Consider the following 18,059-nt stretch of genomic DNA (forward strand, 5'->3'; position numbering starts at 1 on the left):
GGCTCTGGCTCCTGACCTCAGGTTCCTGCTAATGCAGAACTTGATAGCAGTGGTGATGAATCAAATAACAGGCTTCTTCCACCCTTGTAGGAGACCTCGATTATGCTCCCAGCTACTAGTTTCAACCTGGTCCAGACTTTTAGGTTGTTTGAAAGTAAACCATCTGTCTGTCTATCCCTAAAATAATGAAAAGAAACAATGTTCCAGATGATATTTAATGTGACTATTTCCCTGTATTCAGTGAATATGTAATATTAATTAAGGGACACTTTATTGATAAATATATTGCCTGGGTCTAAAAAAGGTTTTGAGTCCATGTTTCACACACAATACCTAGTCAGGGTTCCTAACAAATTACTGATCAGATTTCTTTCTTGAGCTTCTTAAATTTAAAAGAGAGAGAGGGCGAGAGAGAGAGAGAAAGAGAGAGAGAGAGAGAGAAATATTGCCCCCTTTTTACCAACGGTTTTCCCATGCATATAATCTTTTGAAAAACTGCATCTCCTAACATTTTCCTGCCCAGTTGTACACTGTGTAGAAGCTAGCCATCAGGTTGAAATTATGGACACCCCAGAGGTTAGTTAGCTAAAATGTACCTCTATAGAATATTGTTCTACATTGATTTATGCCTGAATTCTATATATTGGAATTATCATTATAATGCATTGCAGTTCTTGATTCAAATGTACTTTTTCTTCTATAATTTAAATCTCTTTGATAGGAGATATTACGTTGTCATCTCTGTAGGTTCATATTCCTAGTCAGATACCTGGTATCAACCATTTACAGAGTAATCTTTTTTTCTTTTGGTGAGTGCATGCATGTGTTATGTTCAATAGAATGATTTATGTTTTTATGGCCCTATGCACTTGAATGGCTACAATTCATCTGAGGGCCAGTGAACAGTGAATACCATTTATGCATGGAGTTGCATGGGAGGAATCATAGGAGACATTAGAAAATAAATTCTCCAATTTATGCAAGAAACAGTGAGAATAAAAAAAATGATACAGGTGAGCAAATAAGATGTGAGGTGGTAAAGGGATGACTTCAAGGACATTCACAATGGGGAAAGTAGAATAGAATGATCAGAAGAGAGGGGATGGAGTGTAAAGATATAATTAAGTGGGGGATCTGGAATAATTTTGATCAGTTATAATGAGTTGGACCTGGGGAATCCAAGCAGTTTCTCCTTTGTATTTTACAGATGAGATGCAAGACCCAAAAGGTTAGAGTGATCTTGTCCCTCCTCAATTTGTCCAAGGCAGTTGCAGATAGAAGTAGAAAGAATGGAGCTCAGCAAAAGAGAGCAGCTGGCATTCAGAGAGGAGAGAACAGTTTTAATGAGAGACTGAGTAGGAGGTCTGAGGTTGAGGGAAAAATACAGATATTCTTAGTTGTCTTCAGTGTCTGTTGTGGAGGAACATTTGTTGGTGGCAGACAGAACTGAATAGGGGTACCAAGGGGATAATTTCCTGAAAACAGAGATCATAGACCAGCTCTGCTGAGAGAAGAAAAGAAACATCTGCAACAAACATGCTGTTTTTGCAACTTCTGGTGCTAGCTGTTCTCTTCCGAGTTAGTGAAAATGTAAAGGGTAAGAAAATCAGTTTACTGCCAAGGTGGGAGGATCTGGGTAGATTGTGGTTGGATTTTGCAAGATGGATCATTAAGAACCCTTGAGTGCTTAAACTGTGAGCGCCACTGCCTCCAGGTTATTCTTTGGAGGATGGAATTAGAGCATGGGGCCTGTGTAAACAAAATGCCATAACTAATCTAAATATTATGTACTTTCTGGTAACAAGTTCACTTTGCCACTTTATTCACTTTGCCACTTTACTCTGTTTGTCTCTCACTTTTTCCTATACAACTTTTGCTTCTATCACACATGCTTATCCAGGAGCACACCTCAGTTTCTTTCAAGTAGATATCATCCTTTGCCAACCAATCCTGGGCACAAATTCAGAGCTCATATTTGTTGGACAATTTGCAGACATATGGCTGGGAGATTGTATCAGGCACAATTTTTCTGCATAGTTGGTCTAAGGTCAACTACAACAATGAGGAGTTACTAGAGCTGTAACTTCTATTCTAAGTCTATTTCATTGGATTAATTTGGGAGATTCAAGGTCATGCCAGACAATTGCTGTTCAAATGTAAATTCATTCAACTCAACTTAGGGAAGTCTTCAGAAAGTTATTTCTGGGAAATACTCTATATCAGCTCCCACTATCCTATTCTATCATAAAAGGCTTTATAGTTAAACTTGCTAGGGAATATTTAAGACATTGACTCAAAATTATATAGACTCTTGCTACATCTGGAATAGTATGTGTGTGTGTGTGTTGTTATCTTCTGCCTGTGTTCTCTCTTTGTGGACTAAAATTTAAATGCATACAGTAGTCCCTTTATATACTTCATTTCCTTAAAATGTAATCTCATCCCTCTTCTCTTCATTTTCTTAAATATCTACATTCATATTCCAACAATCATTATGACCTTCACAGAACTCCATACACCTACTCCCACACACAAGTTGCCCCTCATCTTGTTGCCCATATTTTGAGGTTGACATATCAAATTCCCCAACCTTCCTCATACTGATCTGCTGTTAATTCAAGACTCTTATCTTTTGTTAACCCCTTCACCACCTCTATCTATTTTTTTCTTCTTTGTGTTCCTGATAGAAAACATTATTGACTCATTCTCAGATCCATATAAAAGCTTCTTGCACCGCTTTTCAGTTAGACCCTAGGTTCCTATATACTCACTGTTTTTTTTTCACTTGAATTCCTTTCCCCATCCCTCCCTTCATCCTGAATCTTTTGAAATGCAAGATAAAATTGACTGTGGGCTGGATTACAGAGACAGCCCAAAAATTTTCTTCCAGGTAGATTTTGGAGGATAAGATTTCTTGTCTTCAAAACACATCCTGGATTCTATCTCCAGAGAGTAGGAATAGAACCCAGAATGTGATCTAAATCTAATCAATCATGTGAAGGAATCATGGAAATGGCCTGTACCCACATCAGAAACACTTGCCTTTGATTTCTCTTGAGTTTCTGAATGCAAGGTAGACACCTATTCAGTTTAGTAACCCTTATATACTTCGGGTTTATTGGACAACTTGTAGACTTATGGCTGCGAGACTGTGTCAGGCACAATTTTTTTGCACACTTGGTCCAAGGTCTACTATAGCAATGAGGAGTTATTACAGCTGTAACTTCTATTCTACATCTATTTCATGGGATTAATTTGGGAGATTCAACACCATGCCAGACAATTGCCCTTCATATACTTCCCACAAGATTCTCCAACTTCCTTTTCAAACTTAGGACAAGGAAGAGGACAAGAGGATGAGCATTTGCTAAAGATAGTTTCCTAGAGGAGGTTAAAAAGGGTAATTGTGAATATGAGTGTTGGCATACCTCCTCTCAGCTGTATGTTATTATCCACGTATCAGTACCTTTTGTGCTGAGGTGAGGCCAGATGCTTGGCTGTCCAGTCACCCCATACTTCTGTCTGTCAGGCTAATGCTCTTTTACTATGTCTCTAGATTATATCTAAAGCCTATTTGAGTGATGCCATTAATGTAGGGTGAGCAGAAGCAACTGGACAACAAAGAAGATGATATGATGATATTCTTCCTTAAACTAATGGGACATGGAAACTTCAGGTGATTTTGAATGTAGCCTCTGAGGAGGAGGCTGACCTATCTTGCTGAGTGAGGTATCATACTCTAAGAGGCCAAGACATAATCCTCCACTCAACCAAGATTGGATGCTGGAAATGTGATGGGGTCCCTTGGGCCTAGAGAGTAGGGTACATGAAAATTTGATGATTCCAGATTTAGGTGACATTTCAGAAAGGAATGAATACAAGAAATTCAATGGATATAGAAATATGAGAGACACATAGGTATGGGAGATTTAGGGGACATGGGTAGCATTTCCTTGAGTGCAACAGGAACAGGGTGATTGTGTAGGATGAGTAATGGGACTCATATTCAAAGCAAATGCTAAGGAAATAAATAGACGGAACACAATCAACACTGTGTAAAATAGCATCCATGCATTTCTCCAAATCCATACCCACCCCCACCACCTTTCAGTGAATTCGCTCCTGTTAGCAGTGACAGTGCTTCTGATGCTTCTGATCATCTTTGTGTTACGGGTTAGGAAGTGTTGATAAGTTCTTCATTACTTCTTAGTTTCCTTCCACTTTCTTCTCTGTCCTCCATTTTGAGCTGTCATGGTCAGGCCACCTTGTTCTCAATCATAACTTTCAACTTATCTGGAGTTTCTCATCTTATGTTCTTTCACAGTGCATATCAGAATATTCTATGAGACAGACACACCTTACCGTGCCTTCCCCACTCTAACAGAAACCCAGCAACCAGGAGATTAGCACAGCATAGGGATCCTTCTGCTCTTCATTTAAATTGTTTCTCTTTATGGCTAATGATCATTTTTTAGTATAAACCAATTTAATCTTGTAACTGTATATGGAATGGTTTTCTTGAAATCTCCATTTTTTCAATAGTATGTAACTGTCAAATCCTATTTCTGAGGTCACTTCCAAAAGAGATCTTTCTGAACCTTATGTGGGAAGCAATATTTCCTTCCTCTGAAACAGAAAACACTTCATTTGCACTGTGCCATATACAATTTCTTCTTATCCTTATCTGTCTTTCCTTTTTCAGTTGTAAGTTCCATGCCAGGATCACAATTAAAGTTGCTTTGCATAACAATCTGTACTTTTTAGGACAGAAAGCAAAAACAAGTTGAATAAATGTCACTTTGGAAGTTTTTGTTATTATATTCTTTCCTTCATTGTTGTAGCTTTTGAAACATTGCTGCCTCCTTTGTTGTTTAAATCCTTTTTCCTTAGTTAAAAAAATTTCAACTTCCTTAGAGTTCTTGAGTTCTTCCTAAACCTTTATGAGGAACTTAACCTTTGCTTCTGGACACTTATTTTTTAAATACAGAGAGGGGAACCAACTTCTTCTGGTTCATTCCAAATACAAACATAGAGTGTCTGTACAAGTTACATGTGAAAGTTAGTGGGACACACATATCACCTAATAGTTAGGGAAACTAAGGCAATGGAGTTGGTTATCAGGGACCAAGCTAAAGGTGCACTCAAATGTAAACCATAGTCAATCCTTAAAAGCTTGTTTTATCTGAGATAGACTTAGGTAGAATTTATTCCCTCTAGGTTTAATTTACCAGTTCACCTAATAATTATCAGGCTCTGTATACGACACAGGCACATACAGCTTCTAAATTATATGTGGTGGAAAACAACAGTGATTGGATTCACCCTCCTAAAGTTGTAGTGTTTACATCTAATTTGTTCATTTTCTTTTTTTTTTTTTTCAGGATACCAATCTGAATCAATTTATTTTCATTTGTCTCTACTATATAATACCAGAGCTCTTTTTTTATTTAGTAAATATAAATTTCCAAAGTACAGTTTATGGATTACAATGGCTTTTCCCCACCATAATTTCCCACCCACTGGCACCCCTACCATCTGCCACTCCCTCTCCCATTCCATTCACATCAAGATTCATTTTCAATTATCTTTATATACAGAAGATCGATTTAGTATATATTAAGTAAAGATTTCAACAGTTTGCACCCACACAGAAGCACAAAGTGTAAAAAACTGTTTCAGTACTAGTTATAGCATTACTTCATATTGGACAACACATTAAGGACAGAGATCCTACATGAGAAGTGAGTACACAGTGAATCCTGTTGTTGACTTAACAATTTGACACTCTTGTTTATGGTGTCAGTAATCTCCCTAGGCTCTAGTCATGAGTTGCCAAGGCTATGGAAGCCTTTTGAGTTCGCCAACTTCAATCTTATTCCGACAGGGTCATAGTCAAAGTGGAAGTTCTCTCCTCCCTTCAGAGAAAGGTACCTCCTTCTTTGAGGGCCCTGTTCTTTCCACTGGGATCTCACATGCAGAGATCTTTCATTTAGTATTTTTTTTTTCCCAGAGTGTCTTGGCTTTCCATGCCTAAAATACTCTCATGGGCTCTTCAGCCAGATCTGAATGCCTGAAGGACTGACTCTGAGGCCAGAGTGCTATTTAGGACATCTGCCATTCTATGAGTCTGCTGTGTATCCCACTTCCCACGATGGATCGTTCTCTCCCTTTTTGATTCTATCAGTTAGTCTTAGCAGACACTAGTCTTGTTTGTGTGATCCCTTTGACTCTTAGACCTATCAGTGTGATCAACTGTGAACTGAAATTGATCACTTGGACTAGTGAGATTGCATTGATAAATGCCGGCTTGATAGGATTGTATTGGAATCCTCGGCATGTTTCTAACTCCACCATTTGGGGCAAGTCTGATTGAGCATGTTCCAAATTGTACATCACCTCCCTCTCTTATTCCCACTCTTAAATTTAACAGGGATCATTTTTCAGTTAAAATTTAAAAACCTAAGAATAATTGTGTGTTATTTACAGAGTTCAACCAATAATACTAGAACAAAAAATAATACTAAAATGGATAAAGTATTACATTGCACATCAACAGTCAGGACAAGAGCTGATCAAGTCACTGTTTCTCATAGTGTCCATTTCACTTCAACGGGTTTCCCCTTTGGTGCTCAATTAACTGTCACCGATCAGGGAGAACACATGATATTTGTTAATTAATTCACTCAGCATAATGTTTTCCAGATTCCTCCATCTTGTTGCAAATGACCGGACTTCATTGTTCTTTTTTTTACTGCTGTATAGTATTCTATAGAGTACATGTCCCATAATTTCTTTATCCAGTCTACTGTTGATGGGCATTTGGGTTGGTTTCAGGTCTTAGCTATTGTGAATTGAGCTGCAATAAATATTTATGTGCAGACAGCTTTTTCGTTTGCCAATTTAATTTCCTTTGGGTAAATTCCAAGGAGTGGGATGGCTGGGTTGTATGGTAGGATCATATTCAGGTTTCTGAGGAATCTCCAAACTGACTTCCATAGTGGCTTAACCAGTTTGCATTCCCACCAACAGTGGGTTAGTGTCCCTTTTCCCCCACATCCTCTCCAGCATCTATTGTTGGTAGATTTCTGAATGTGAGCCATTCTCACAGGGGTGAGGTGAAACCTCATTGTGGTTTTGATTTGCATTTCCTGATGGCTAGTGATTTTCAACATTTTTTCATGTGTCTGTTGGCCATTTGGAATTCCTCTTTTGAAAAATGTCTATTGAGTTCTCTGGCCCATCTCTTAAGTGGGTTGTTTTTTGATGTTGTGGATTTTCTTGATTTCTTTGTAGATTCTTGTTATCAACCCTTTATCTGTTGCATAGTTTGCAAATATTTTTTCCCATTCTGTCGGTTGCCTCTTCACTTTCCTGACTGTTTCTTTTGAAGTACAGAAACTTCTCAATTTGATGCAATCCCAATAGTTAATTTTGGCTTTGACTGCCTGTGCTTCTGGGTCTTTTCCAAGAAGTCTTTGCCTGTGCCTATATCTTGCAGGGTTTCTCCAATGCTCTCTAATAATTTGATGGTGTCGGGTTGTAGATTTAAGTCTTTAATACATGTAGAGTGAATTTTTGTGTAAGGTGAAAAGTAGGGGTCTTGCTTCATGATTCTGCACATGGAAATCCAGTTTCCCCAGCACCATTTATTGAATAGACTGTCCTTATTCCAGGGATTGGTTTTGGATCTTTGATCAAATGTAAGTAGGCTGTAGATGTTTGGATTGATTTCTGGTGTTTCTATTCTGTTCCATTGGTTTGTCCATCTGTTTCTGTACCAGTACCATGCTGTTTTGATACCAAATGCCCTGTAGTATGTCCTGAAATCTGGGATTGTGATGCCTCCGGCTTTGTTTTTGTTGTACAAGATTGCTTTGGCTATTTGAGGTCTCCTGTGTCTCCATATGAATTTATTTTCTGGTTCTTCTTTTTTTTTTTTTTTTTTTTTGACAGGCAGAGTGGACAGTGAGAGAGAGAGAGACAGAGAGAAAGGTCTTCCTTTTTGCTGTTGGTTCACCCTCCAATAGCTGCCACGGCCAGCGCACCGCGCTGATCCGAAGACAGGAGCCAGGTGTTTATCCTGGTCTCCCATGCGGGTGCAGGGCCCAAGCACTTGGGCCATCCTCCGCTGCACTCCTGGGCCACAGCAGAGATCTGGCCTGGAAGAGGGGCAACTGGGACAGAATCCGGCACCCCTACTGGGACTAGAACCTGGTGTGCTGGCACGGCAAAGCAGAGGATTAGCCTATTGAGCCACGGTGCTGGCCTCCATATGAATTTCAGCATCATTTTTTTCCAGATCTGAGAAGAATGTCTTTGGTATCTTGATTGGTATTGCATTGAATGTATAAATTGCTTTTGGGAGAATGGAAATTTTGATGATATAGATTCTTCCAATCCATGAGCATGGAAGATTTTTCCATTTTTTTTTGGTATCCTCTTCTATTTCTTTCTTTAAGGTTTTGTAATTTTCATCGTAGAGATCTTTAACATCCTTTAAGTTTATTCCAAGGTATTTGATTGTTTTTGTAGCTGCTGTGAATGGGATTGATCTTAGAAGTTCTTCCTAAGCCGTGGCATTGCCTGTGTATACAAAGGCTGTTGATTTTTGTGCATTGATTTTATATCCTGCTACTTTGCCAGACTCTTCTATGAGTTCCAATAGTTTCTTAGAAGAGTTCTTTGGGTCCTTAAATAAAGAAACATATCATCTGCATAGAGGGATAGTTTGAGTTCTTCCTTCCCAATTTGTATCCCTTTAATTTCTTTTTCTTGCCTAATAGCTCTGGCTAAAACTTCCAGAACTATATTGATTAGCAATGGTGAGAATGGGCATCCTTGTCTGGTATCAGATCTCAGTGGAAATGCTTCCAACTTTTCCACATTCAGTAGGATGTTGGCCGTGGGTTTTTCATATATTGCTTTGATTGTATTGAGGAATGTTCCTTCCATACCCAGTTTGCTTAGAGTTTTCATCATGAAAGGGTGTTGTATTTTATCAAATGCTTTCTCTGCATCTATTGAGAGAATCATATGGTTTTTCTTCTGCAGTCTGTTGATGTGGTGTATCACAATGATTGGTTTGCGTACATGGAACCATCCCTCATACCTGGGATAAATCCCACTTGGTCTGGGTGGATGATCTTTCTGATGTGTTGTTGCATTCTATTGGCCAGAATTTTATTGAGTATTTTTGCATCTATGTTCATCAGGGATATTGGTCTGTAATTCTCTTTCAATGCTGCATCTTTTTCAGGCTTAGGAATTAAGGTGATGCTGGCTTCATAGAAAGAATTTGGGAGGATTCCCTCTTTTTTGATTGTTCTGAATAGTTTGAGAAGAATTGGAGTTGGTTCTTCTTTAAATATCTGGTAGAAATCAGCAGTGAATCCATCTGGTCCTGGGCTTTTCTTTGTTGGGAGGGCCTTTATTACTGTTTCAATTTCTGTGTCAGTTATGGGTCTGTTTAGGTTTTCTATGTCTTCCTGGTTCAATTTAGGTAGGTTGTATGTGTCCAGGAATCTGTCCATTTCTGATAGATTTCCCTGTTTGCTGGCATACAAGTCCTTGTAGTAATTTCTGATGATTCTTTTTATTTCTGTGGTGTCTGTTGTTATGTTACCCTTTTCATCTCTATTTTATTGATATGGGTCTTTTCTATTCTTTTTTTAGTTAGTTGGGCTAATGGGGTGTCAATTTTGTTTATTTTTTTAAAAAACCAGCTCCTCATTTGGCTGTTTTTTTGTAATTTTTTTATTAAACTTTTATTTAATGAATATAAATTTCTAAAGTACAGCTTATGGGTTACAATGGCTTCTCCCTCCCAAAACTTCCCTCCCACCCACAACCCTCCCCTTTCCTGCTCCCTCTCCCCTTCCAATCACATCATGATTCATTTTCAATTCTCTTTATATACAGAAGATCAGTTTAGTATATGTTAGGTAATGATTTCAACAGTTTGCCCCCATATAGCAACACAAGGTGAAAAAAATACTGTTGGAGTACTAGTTATAGCATTAAGTAACAGTGTACAGCACATTAAAGACAGAGATCCTACATAATATATTTTTTTAAAAAATTAATTAATTTTCTATGCCATTTCCAATTTAACACCAGGTTTTTTTTTTCCATTTCCAATTATCTTTATATGCAGAAAATCGATTCAGTATATAATTAGTAAAGATCTCATCAGTTTGTACCCACGCAGAAACACAAAGTGTAAAAATACTGTTTCAGTACTAGTTATAGCATCACTGCACATTAGACAAAACATTAAGGACAGATCTCACATGGGATGTAATAACACAGTGACTTCTGTTGCTGACTTAACAATTTGACACTCCTGTTCATGGCGTCATGACCCATTGTTCATTAAGGAGCATGTTGTTCAATCTCCATGTGTTTGCACGTGCTCTAGGGATTCCCGAGTTGCTAATTTCCAACTTCATTTCTTTATGGTCTGAGAAACTGCAAGGTATCATTCTAATTCTTTTGTATTTGCTGAGACTTGCTTTATGCCCTAGTATGTGGTCAATCCTAGGGAAGGTTCCATGTACTGCTGAGAAGAATGTAAATGCTTTATATGTAGGATGAAAAGTTCTGTAGATGTCTGTTAGATCCATTTGGGTTATAGTGTAGTTTAAATCTACCTTCTCCTTGTTGATTTTCTGTCCTGTTGATCTGTCTATTTCTGAGAGTGGAGTATTGAAGTCCCCCAGAACTATTGTATTGGAGTCTAAGTCTCCCTTTAAGTCCCTTAACAAATCTTTTAAATAAACTGATGCCCTGTAATTAGGTGCATATACATTGGCAATCGTTATATCTTCCTGTTGAATTGATCCCTTAATCATTATATAGTGTCCCTCTTTGTCTCTCTTCAAAGATTTGTGTTAAAGTTTATGTTGTCCGATATTAAGATGGCTACACCCGCTCTTTTTTCATTTCTGTTGGCATGGTATATCTTTTTCCAGCCTATCACTTTCAGTCTGTATGCATCTTTGTTAGAAAGATGTGTTTCTTGTAAGCAGCAAAAAGATGGGTTTTGTTCCTTAACCCAATCAGCCAATCTGTGTCTTTTAACTGGACAGTTCAGGCCATTAACTTTCAATGTGCCTATTGATAAGTAGTAACTTTGCCCTGCCATTTGCCAAAGATATTTTCTAATATATGCTTTGAGCTTCCTATGATCTTTTGCTGTGAGGTTTCCTTCCTTTACTTTCTTTCACATTGATGACTGTGTTTCTGTGTTTCTGTGTGTAACACATCTTTAAGTATCTTTTGCAGGGCTGGATGAGTGGTGTCAAATTCTTTCAATTTCTGTTTGCTGTGAAAGGTCTTTATTTCACCTTCATTCACAAATGAGAGCTTTGAAGGATATAATATTCTGGGCTGGCAGTTCTTCTCTCTTAGTACCTTGGCTATGTCTCACCATTCCTTTCTAGCTTGTAGGGTTTCTGATGAGAAGTCTGCTGTGAGTCTAATTGGTGATCCTCTGAGAGTAATCTGACGTTTCTCTCTTGCACATTTCAAGATCTTTTTTTTATGTTTCACTGTGGTGAGTTTTATTACAACGTGTCATGGTGAGGATCTCTTTTGGTCATGTTTATTAGGGGTTCTATGAGCTTCCTGTACTAGGATTTCTCTGTCCTTCTCCAAACCCGGGAAGTTCTCTGCAAGTATCTCACTAAAAAGGCCTTCTAATCCTTTCTCCCTCTCCATGCCTTCAGGAACTCCTAGAACCCGAATGCTGGTTTTTTTAAATAGTATCCTGTAGATTCCCAACAATATATTTTTAGGTTTCTAATTTCCTCTTCTTTTCTTTGGTTTGACTGTATACTTTCCTGTGCTCTGTCTTCTAAGGCTGATATTCTCTCTTCTGTTTCACTGACTGTTTTTAAGGCTCTCTGGTGTGTTTGTCTTTTGATCTATTGAGTTCTTCATTTCATTTTAATTTCTCTTCACTAGTACACTTTCCTGTTCTACTAGTTTCTATGTTTCATTTTGATTCCTCCTTAAGATTTCATCTTCTCAAAGGATATTTTCTATCCTGTCCAGTAAGGAATTCCATAGCTCAAGCATTTATTTTTGAAAACTTCTAATTGTTCTTATCATAATTTTTTTGAAATTTGTATATTGTATTGCTTCCATCTCATCATCTTCATAATCTTTGATTGGGGTGTTTGTTCATTTGGGGGTGTCATAATTTCTTCCTTCTTGTTTCCTCTTTTTTTGCGTTTGTTGCTTGGCATTGTGGAGATATTCTTTGGATTCTTCTTCCCTCGCTGTGATCTTTTTTCTTGTTATGCTATGACTGTATTTAGTGGACTGTCTGCTTTGATCAGCCTTAGATGCTTGGGATTGGTGTGGCTTGAGAGCTCTGTTTGGTTCCTCAGGGTTAAGGGTGTGCCAAAGGTGACACTCCCAGGTTAGGCATGGTAAATTTCTCTTTCTTTCTTTTTTTGGTTCAAAAGGGAAGTAATTTCGCACAGCTTGCATTCCATATGGGATGCTGGCACTGCAGGCAGTGGCTTTACTTGCTCTACCACAGAGCCGGACCCATAAATTCTTGCAATTTTGTCAACATGTTTTGAATCAAATTTGTTAATGAATAATTTCAGTAAAATTTATTTAAGTGTATTGCTCCACTTATTTTGACAAATATATAAACCCATATAAATAAAGCTATAATCAAGATTCAGAAATCCATAGCTCATCATATATATTTGTAGTCAAACTCAGTGTTAACTGGCATCTTGTGACTATTGATCTGCTTTTTTCCAGTTACTTATATTTTATATAATTTCAAGATGAAATAAACTGTTGCTATTCTTTATATTTGGCTTTTCCCCTCTGTTTAGCATATAAGTGAAAGTAAGAAATGTCATTGAGCATTTCAATAGCCACTTCCTTTTCATTACTGAATAGAATTCTGGTGTGAATACTCCAGAATGTTTTTAAAGATTTATGCATGCTTAGGTGGACATTTTGTGTTTCTTGATTGAGACTTTTCACATAGCCATTTTATTGTTTTGTTTATGTATATTTTTTTATTTGTATTTATTTTTGTTTAGCTTCCTGCTTAAGATAATTTTGCTGATTATTTTATTTTATTATTATTGGTTGGATTAATATAACTAGTATATTTTTAAGTGTTATAGTGTAACAGCTTGACACAATAATAGCTTAACCTTACCATGCAGGCAGATAACCTTTCTATTTACTTATCTTTGAGTTTGGAGCCTAACATTTCTTCTATTCCAACTCTTTGTACAGAATATAATGCATCATTGGGGCCAGCATTATGTAATAGTGGGTTAAGCTGCCACCTGGGACACCAGAATCCTATATGAGCTGCCAGTTCAAGTCATAGCTGCTCCACTTCCTACCCATCTCCCTGCCAATGTGCCTAGGAAAGCCATGGAAGATATCCCAAGTTCTTGGGTTACTGCCATCCATGTGGGAGATCCAGATAAAGTTTCAGGTTGCTGGATTGCAGCCATTTGGAGTGTGAAACAGCAGATGGCAGTGCTCTCTCTCTCTCTCTCTCTCTCCCTGTCTCTCTGTAATTCTGCCTTTCAAATAAATAAATAAACAAAGCATCTCAAATAAATAAATAAATAAATAGGTGCTGCATTATAAACCAGGGTTACCCCTATATGCTGCAAGCACGTAATGCATTTTTGTGTTTTGTTATCCTGTACCCGGCCCTCGCCTTCATTCTCTGGCCCTTCTCCCTGCACTGCTCCTTTCCTAGATCCTAATAATAATGATTTTCAATTCAAATTTATCATATATATAATTATTCTTTCATTTCTATTTTTCAAAATTTCATGTGGGAGAGAGAAATGAAGTAGTATTCTTCTTCTGAGTCTAGGTCTATTTCATTTAAAGTTATGACATCCAGTCACACCCATTTTGCTGAAAATCTCCATATCACTAACCATGATGGAAAGGCAGATCCAAAGCACAATGAATTATCAACTGGCTCCAGTTAGAAAGCCTACTATCAAAATCACAAAACAACAAATGCTGGTGAGGATGTGAGGACAGGAAACCCTTAAATACTGTTGGTGGGAATGCAAATTAATACAGCCATTATGGACAACATATGATGATTCTGACAAAAAAAAAAAAACAAAGCAAGGGAAAACAGATCAATTTGACCGTATTATCCCACTTTTGGGTATATATCCAAAATAAAATGTTTAGTGTGATTTTATGGAAAATATGAAATCACCACATCAAAGAGACTCCCATGTGCGTTCACAGTAGCTCAGGGTATGAGTCATCTTCTCATTTGCCTAAAATACCCAAGAGAAGCTTCTTGGAATGGAAAAGGTTTATTTTAGTTCACAGCTTGAAGGTCACAGTTCAGGATCAGGCTGCCCCCCTAGTCTGGCATTTGTTGGAGGATGACAATGGTAGAGTGGATACAGAAAAACTATCACATATTGGTCAAGAGAGCAGTAGAGGAGCTAGCCAAACTTGGCTCAAAAGAACCAACGCTCCCATGAGAACTGTTCCTCAATATCATGTCCCTAATGCCCCAAAGACCTCCCCCAGACCCATCTCTCAGAAGCAACAATTATGTCACGTCTTCACTCTTAAACCACCAAACCTAATATTAAGACACCAGAATTTAAATATTTGTATGAATTTGGGGTACCAATTTCTCTTCAACCCATAACATCAAAATGTGTAATCAACTTAGGTGTCCATTGATGGTTGAAGGATAAATTGCATTTGGTACATGTATACAATAGAACATTATTCTTCCATAATAAAAAATGAACATTTTCAGCAACGTGGCTAATTTTGTACATTCTGACTGCTCTCTAATTTGGAGCCACAGATGTCTTTGCTCAAATTTTCCTAACTATGTGGTGTTCCATACAAATCATTCATTCTCTTGAAAACTGATATATAAATGGAAAGGATTAAGTAAAATATTTGTTTGTTTACTTCAACATAGTGAGATAGTTACTTCAGCAAATATCTCTTTTCATAACTATTTTGACAAATAAATGAAGATGAACAGTACTAAGGTGTGGTCAGAAATACGTCAATGTCCCTGACATCCCTTCAGAGGGAATGCACTCAAGATTATTATTACAACATTAATGTGCTACTTAGATTTTGCATTCTGTTCTCCAGTCACTGCATAGAATATTATGCTTGATCAGATAGCATGTCCAAGCAGATATAAAAATAACTCTTCTTTTAAGCCAGCTTTAAAGAGAACTGAAAAATGTAAAAATAAAGAGAAGTATAAAGCCATCCTCCTCAATAAGCATTTGGAAAACTTGAACATGATAATCATGGCTGTTCTGTGGTGAAATGGCTGACTTTACTTGGGATGCTCGTATCTTGTATCAGAGACACTGATTTGAGTCCTGGCTCCTCTACTTGAATTCAACTTCTTGCGAATGTACAACCTTTGGAGTCAATAAATGTCTCAGGTACTCATGTAGGAGACATGGATTGATTTGCCAGCTCCTGGATTCCACCTGGTCTTCTATGTCTGTTGTGAGCATTTGAAGAATGAAACAGTGGACAGAAGATCCCTATCTTTCTCTCTCTCTGTCTCTCTGCATTTTGCATAAAATGAGAAAAAGAACATATTTTGTTGATGTGTAATTAATGTATTATTTTATGTCTATAATTTACTTTTTTAATTTTTTTATAAAAAACTTTTATAATTTACTTCCAAGAAAAGTTTCTGATTATGTAGTCATACATTTTATTTTTTTTAAAAATTAAACTTTTATTTAATGAATGTAAATTTCCAAAGTACTGCTTATGGGTTACAATGGCTTCCCCCCTCCCATAACTTCCCTCCCACCCACAACCCTCCCCTTTCCCGCTCCCTCTCCCCTTCCATTCACATCAAGATTCATTTTCAATTCTCTTTATATACAGAAGATCAGTTTAGTATATATTAGGTAAAGATTTCAACAGTTTCCCCCCATATAGCAACACAAAGTGAAAAAAATACTGTTGGAGTACTAGTTATAGCATTAAATAAGAGTGTACAGCACATTAAAGACAGAGATCCTACATGATATTTTTTTTAATTAATTAATTTTCTATGCCATTTCCAATTTAACACCAGGTTGTTTTTTTTTTTTCATTTCCAATTATCTTTATATACAGAAGATCGATTCAGTATATAATTAGTAAAGATCTCATCAGTTTGTACCCACACAGAGACACAAAGTGTAAAAATACTGTTTCAGTACTAGTTATAGCATCACTGCACATTAGACAACACATTAAGGACAGATCCCACATGGGATGTAAGTACACAGTGACTCCTTTTGCTGACTTAACAATTTGACATTCCTGTTCATGGCGTCAGTAATTTCCCTAGGCTCTAGTCATGAGTTGCCAAGGCTATGGAAGCCTTTAGAGTTCGCTGACTTTGATCTTATTCCGATAGGGTCATAGTCAAAGTGGAAGTTCTCTCCTCCCTTCAGAGAAAGGTACCTCCTTCTTTGATGGCCCCGTTCTTTCCACTGGGATCTCACTCGCAGAGATCTTTCATTTAGGTCTTCTTCTTTTTTTCTTTTCCATGGTATCTTGCCTTTCCATGCCTACAATACTCTCATGGGCTCTCCAATGCATTTTAGTTTTCACTGTACAAGTCTTTCACTGCTTTGGTTAACTTTATTCCGAATGATTTTTATTTTTTTGATGCTATTGTAAGTTGAATTGCTGCTGTAATTACTTTAGCTCACTCATTGAAAGAGGAAGAGGAGAGATGAGAGAGAGAGAGAGAAAGAGAGAGAGAGAGACTAAGAGTGAAAGAGAGAGAGAGCGAGTGAGACAGAGAGAAAGAGAGGGGGAGAAAGAGACCTTTCATATGTTGATTCACTCCTCAAATGCCTGTAACAGTGGGGTCTGGGCCAAGGCCAAGCTGAAGCTGGAAGCTAGAGACACAGCTGTTCCAGCCATCACCTGAGGCATCCCAGGGTGTGCATTGCCAAGAAGCGAGAATCAGGAGTGGAGCTGGGCAGAACCCAGGCACTCTGATACGTAATTTGGGCATTAGAGGCAGCATCTGAACCACCATACCAATCACCTGAAACTGGATTGTGTTCTTGATTTCATTATAATTTGATTTATTATTAATGTATAGGAGTGCAACAGATTTTTATATTTTGGCTGCATCTTTAAGGAAAACAAAATACTATTCCTCAATAGTAGAGACAAGGATTACAAACAATCATTGAATGTCAACCCAGATGTCCTACTGATGATTGCACAAGGAAATTATGGTATTATACACTATGGAATACTGTTCAACCATCTTAATAAAAATAATTAAATCTTTTTTGCAACAAGATGAATGAAACTTGAAGCCATTACACTTAGGAATATGGCAGTGCCTGCATCACTATCCCACCTATGAATCTGCAAATCTTCTGACCAGCCTGGGCCTCGATTGTGTGTCCCGATCAGGGAAAGCATATAGCATTTTTCTTTTTGGAACTGGTTTATTTGCCAGTCTAAGGGAAACTTAAGTGATGAGGTAACTAAGAGTGCCCAAAATGTAATGTATAGGAGTGAGATTGGCATTTTGAATTTAACCCTTTTGAAAAACATTTGAAATGCAAAATAATAGATCTTCCATTCATGGGTTCAGTTCCAAAATGACTGTGATAGCCAGGGCTGAGTCAAGCTGAAGCCAGGTTGTTGGAACTCCAGGGAGAGTTGCTAGGATATTCATTACTGAATCCCAAAATACAGGTAAGAGTAAGAAGCTTATGAGATCAGATACAAGAAGCCGGGATTCAAAACATTCCTTTATGGGATATGGCTGTCGTAAGAGGTGACTTCACCTGCCGTGCAACAATATTCACCCCAAAGGTCTACTCCTTGTTGAACACTATCCATAGTTAATGAATTCAGTTGGAAGAACACATGGCATAGATCCCAGGGAACTGCTCTCTCACACACATTGTTATTCCAGTCTCCAAAGGTAAGAGTTACTGTAAAGAAAGTCATATACCAGTAGCAAATGTATTTTTACTCCCCCAAATCTCTGTAAGATAAACTTT

This window comes from Lepus europaeus, chromosome 5 (assembly GCF_033115175.1).
Source record: "Lepus europaeus isolate LE1 chromosome 5, mLepTim1.pri, whole genome shotgun sequence".
NCBI classification, from domain to species: Eukaryota; Metazoa; Chordata; class Mammalia; order Lagomorpha; family Leporidae; genus Lepus; species Lepus europaeus.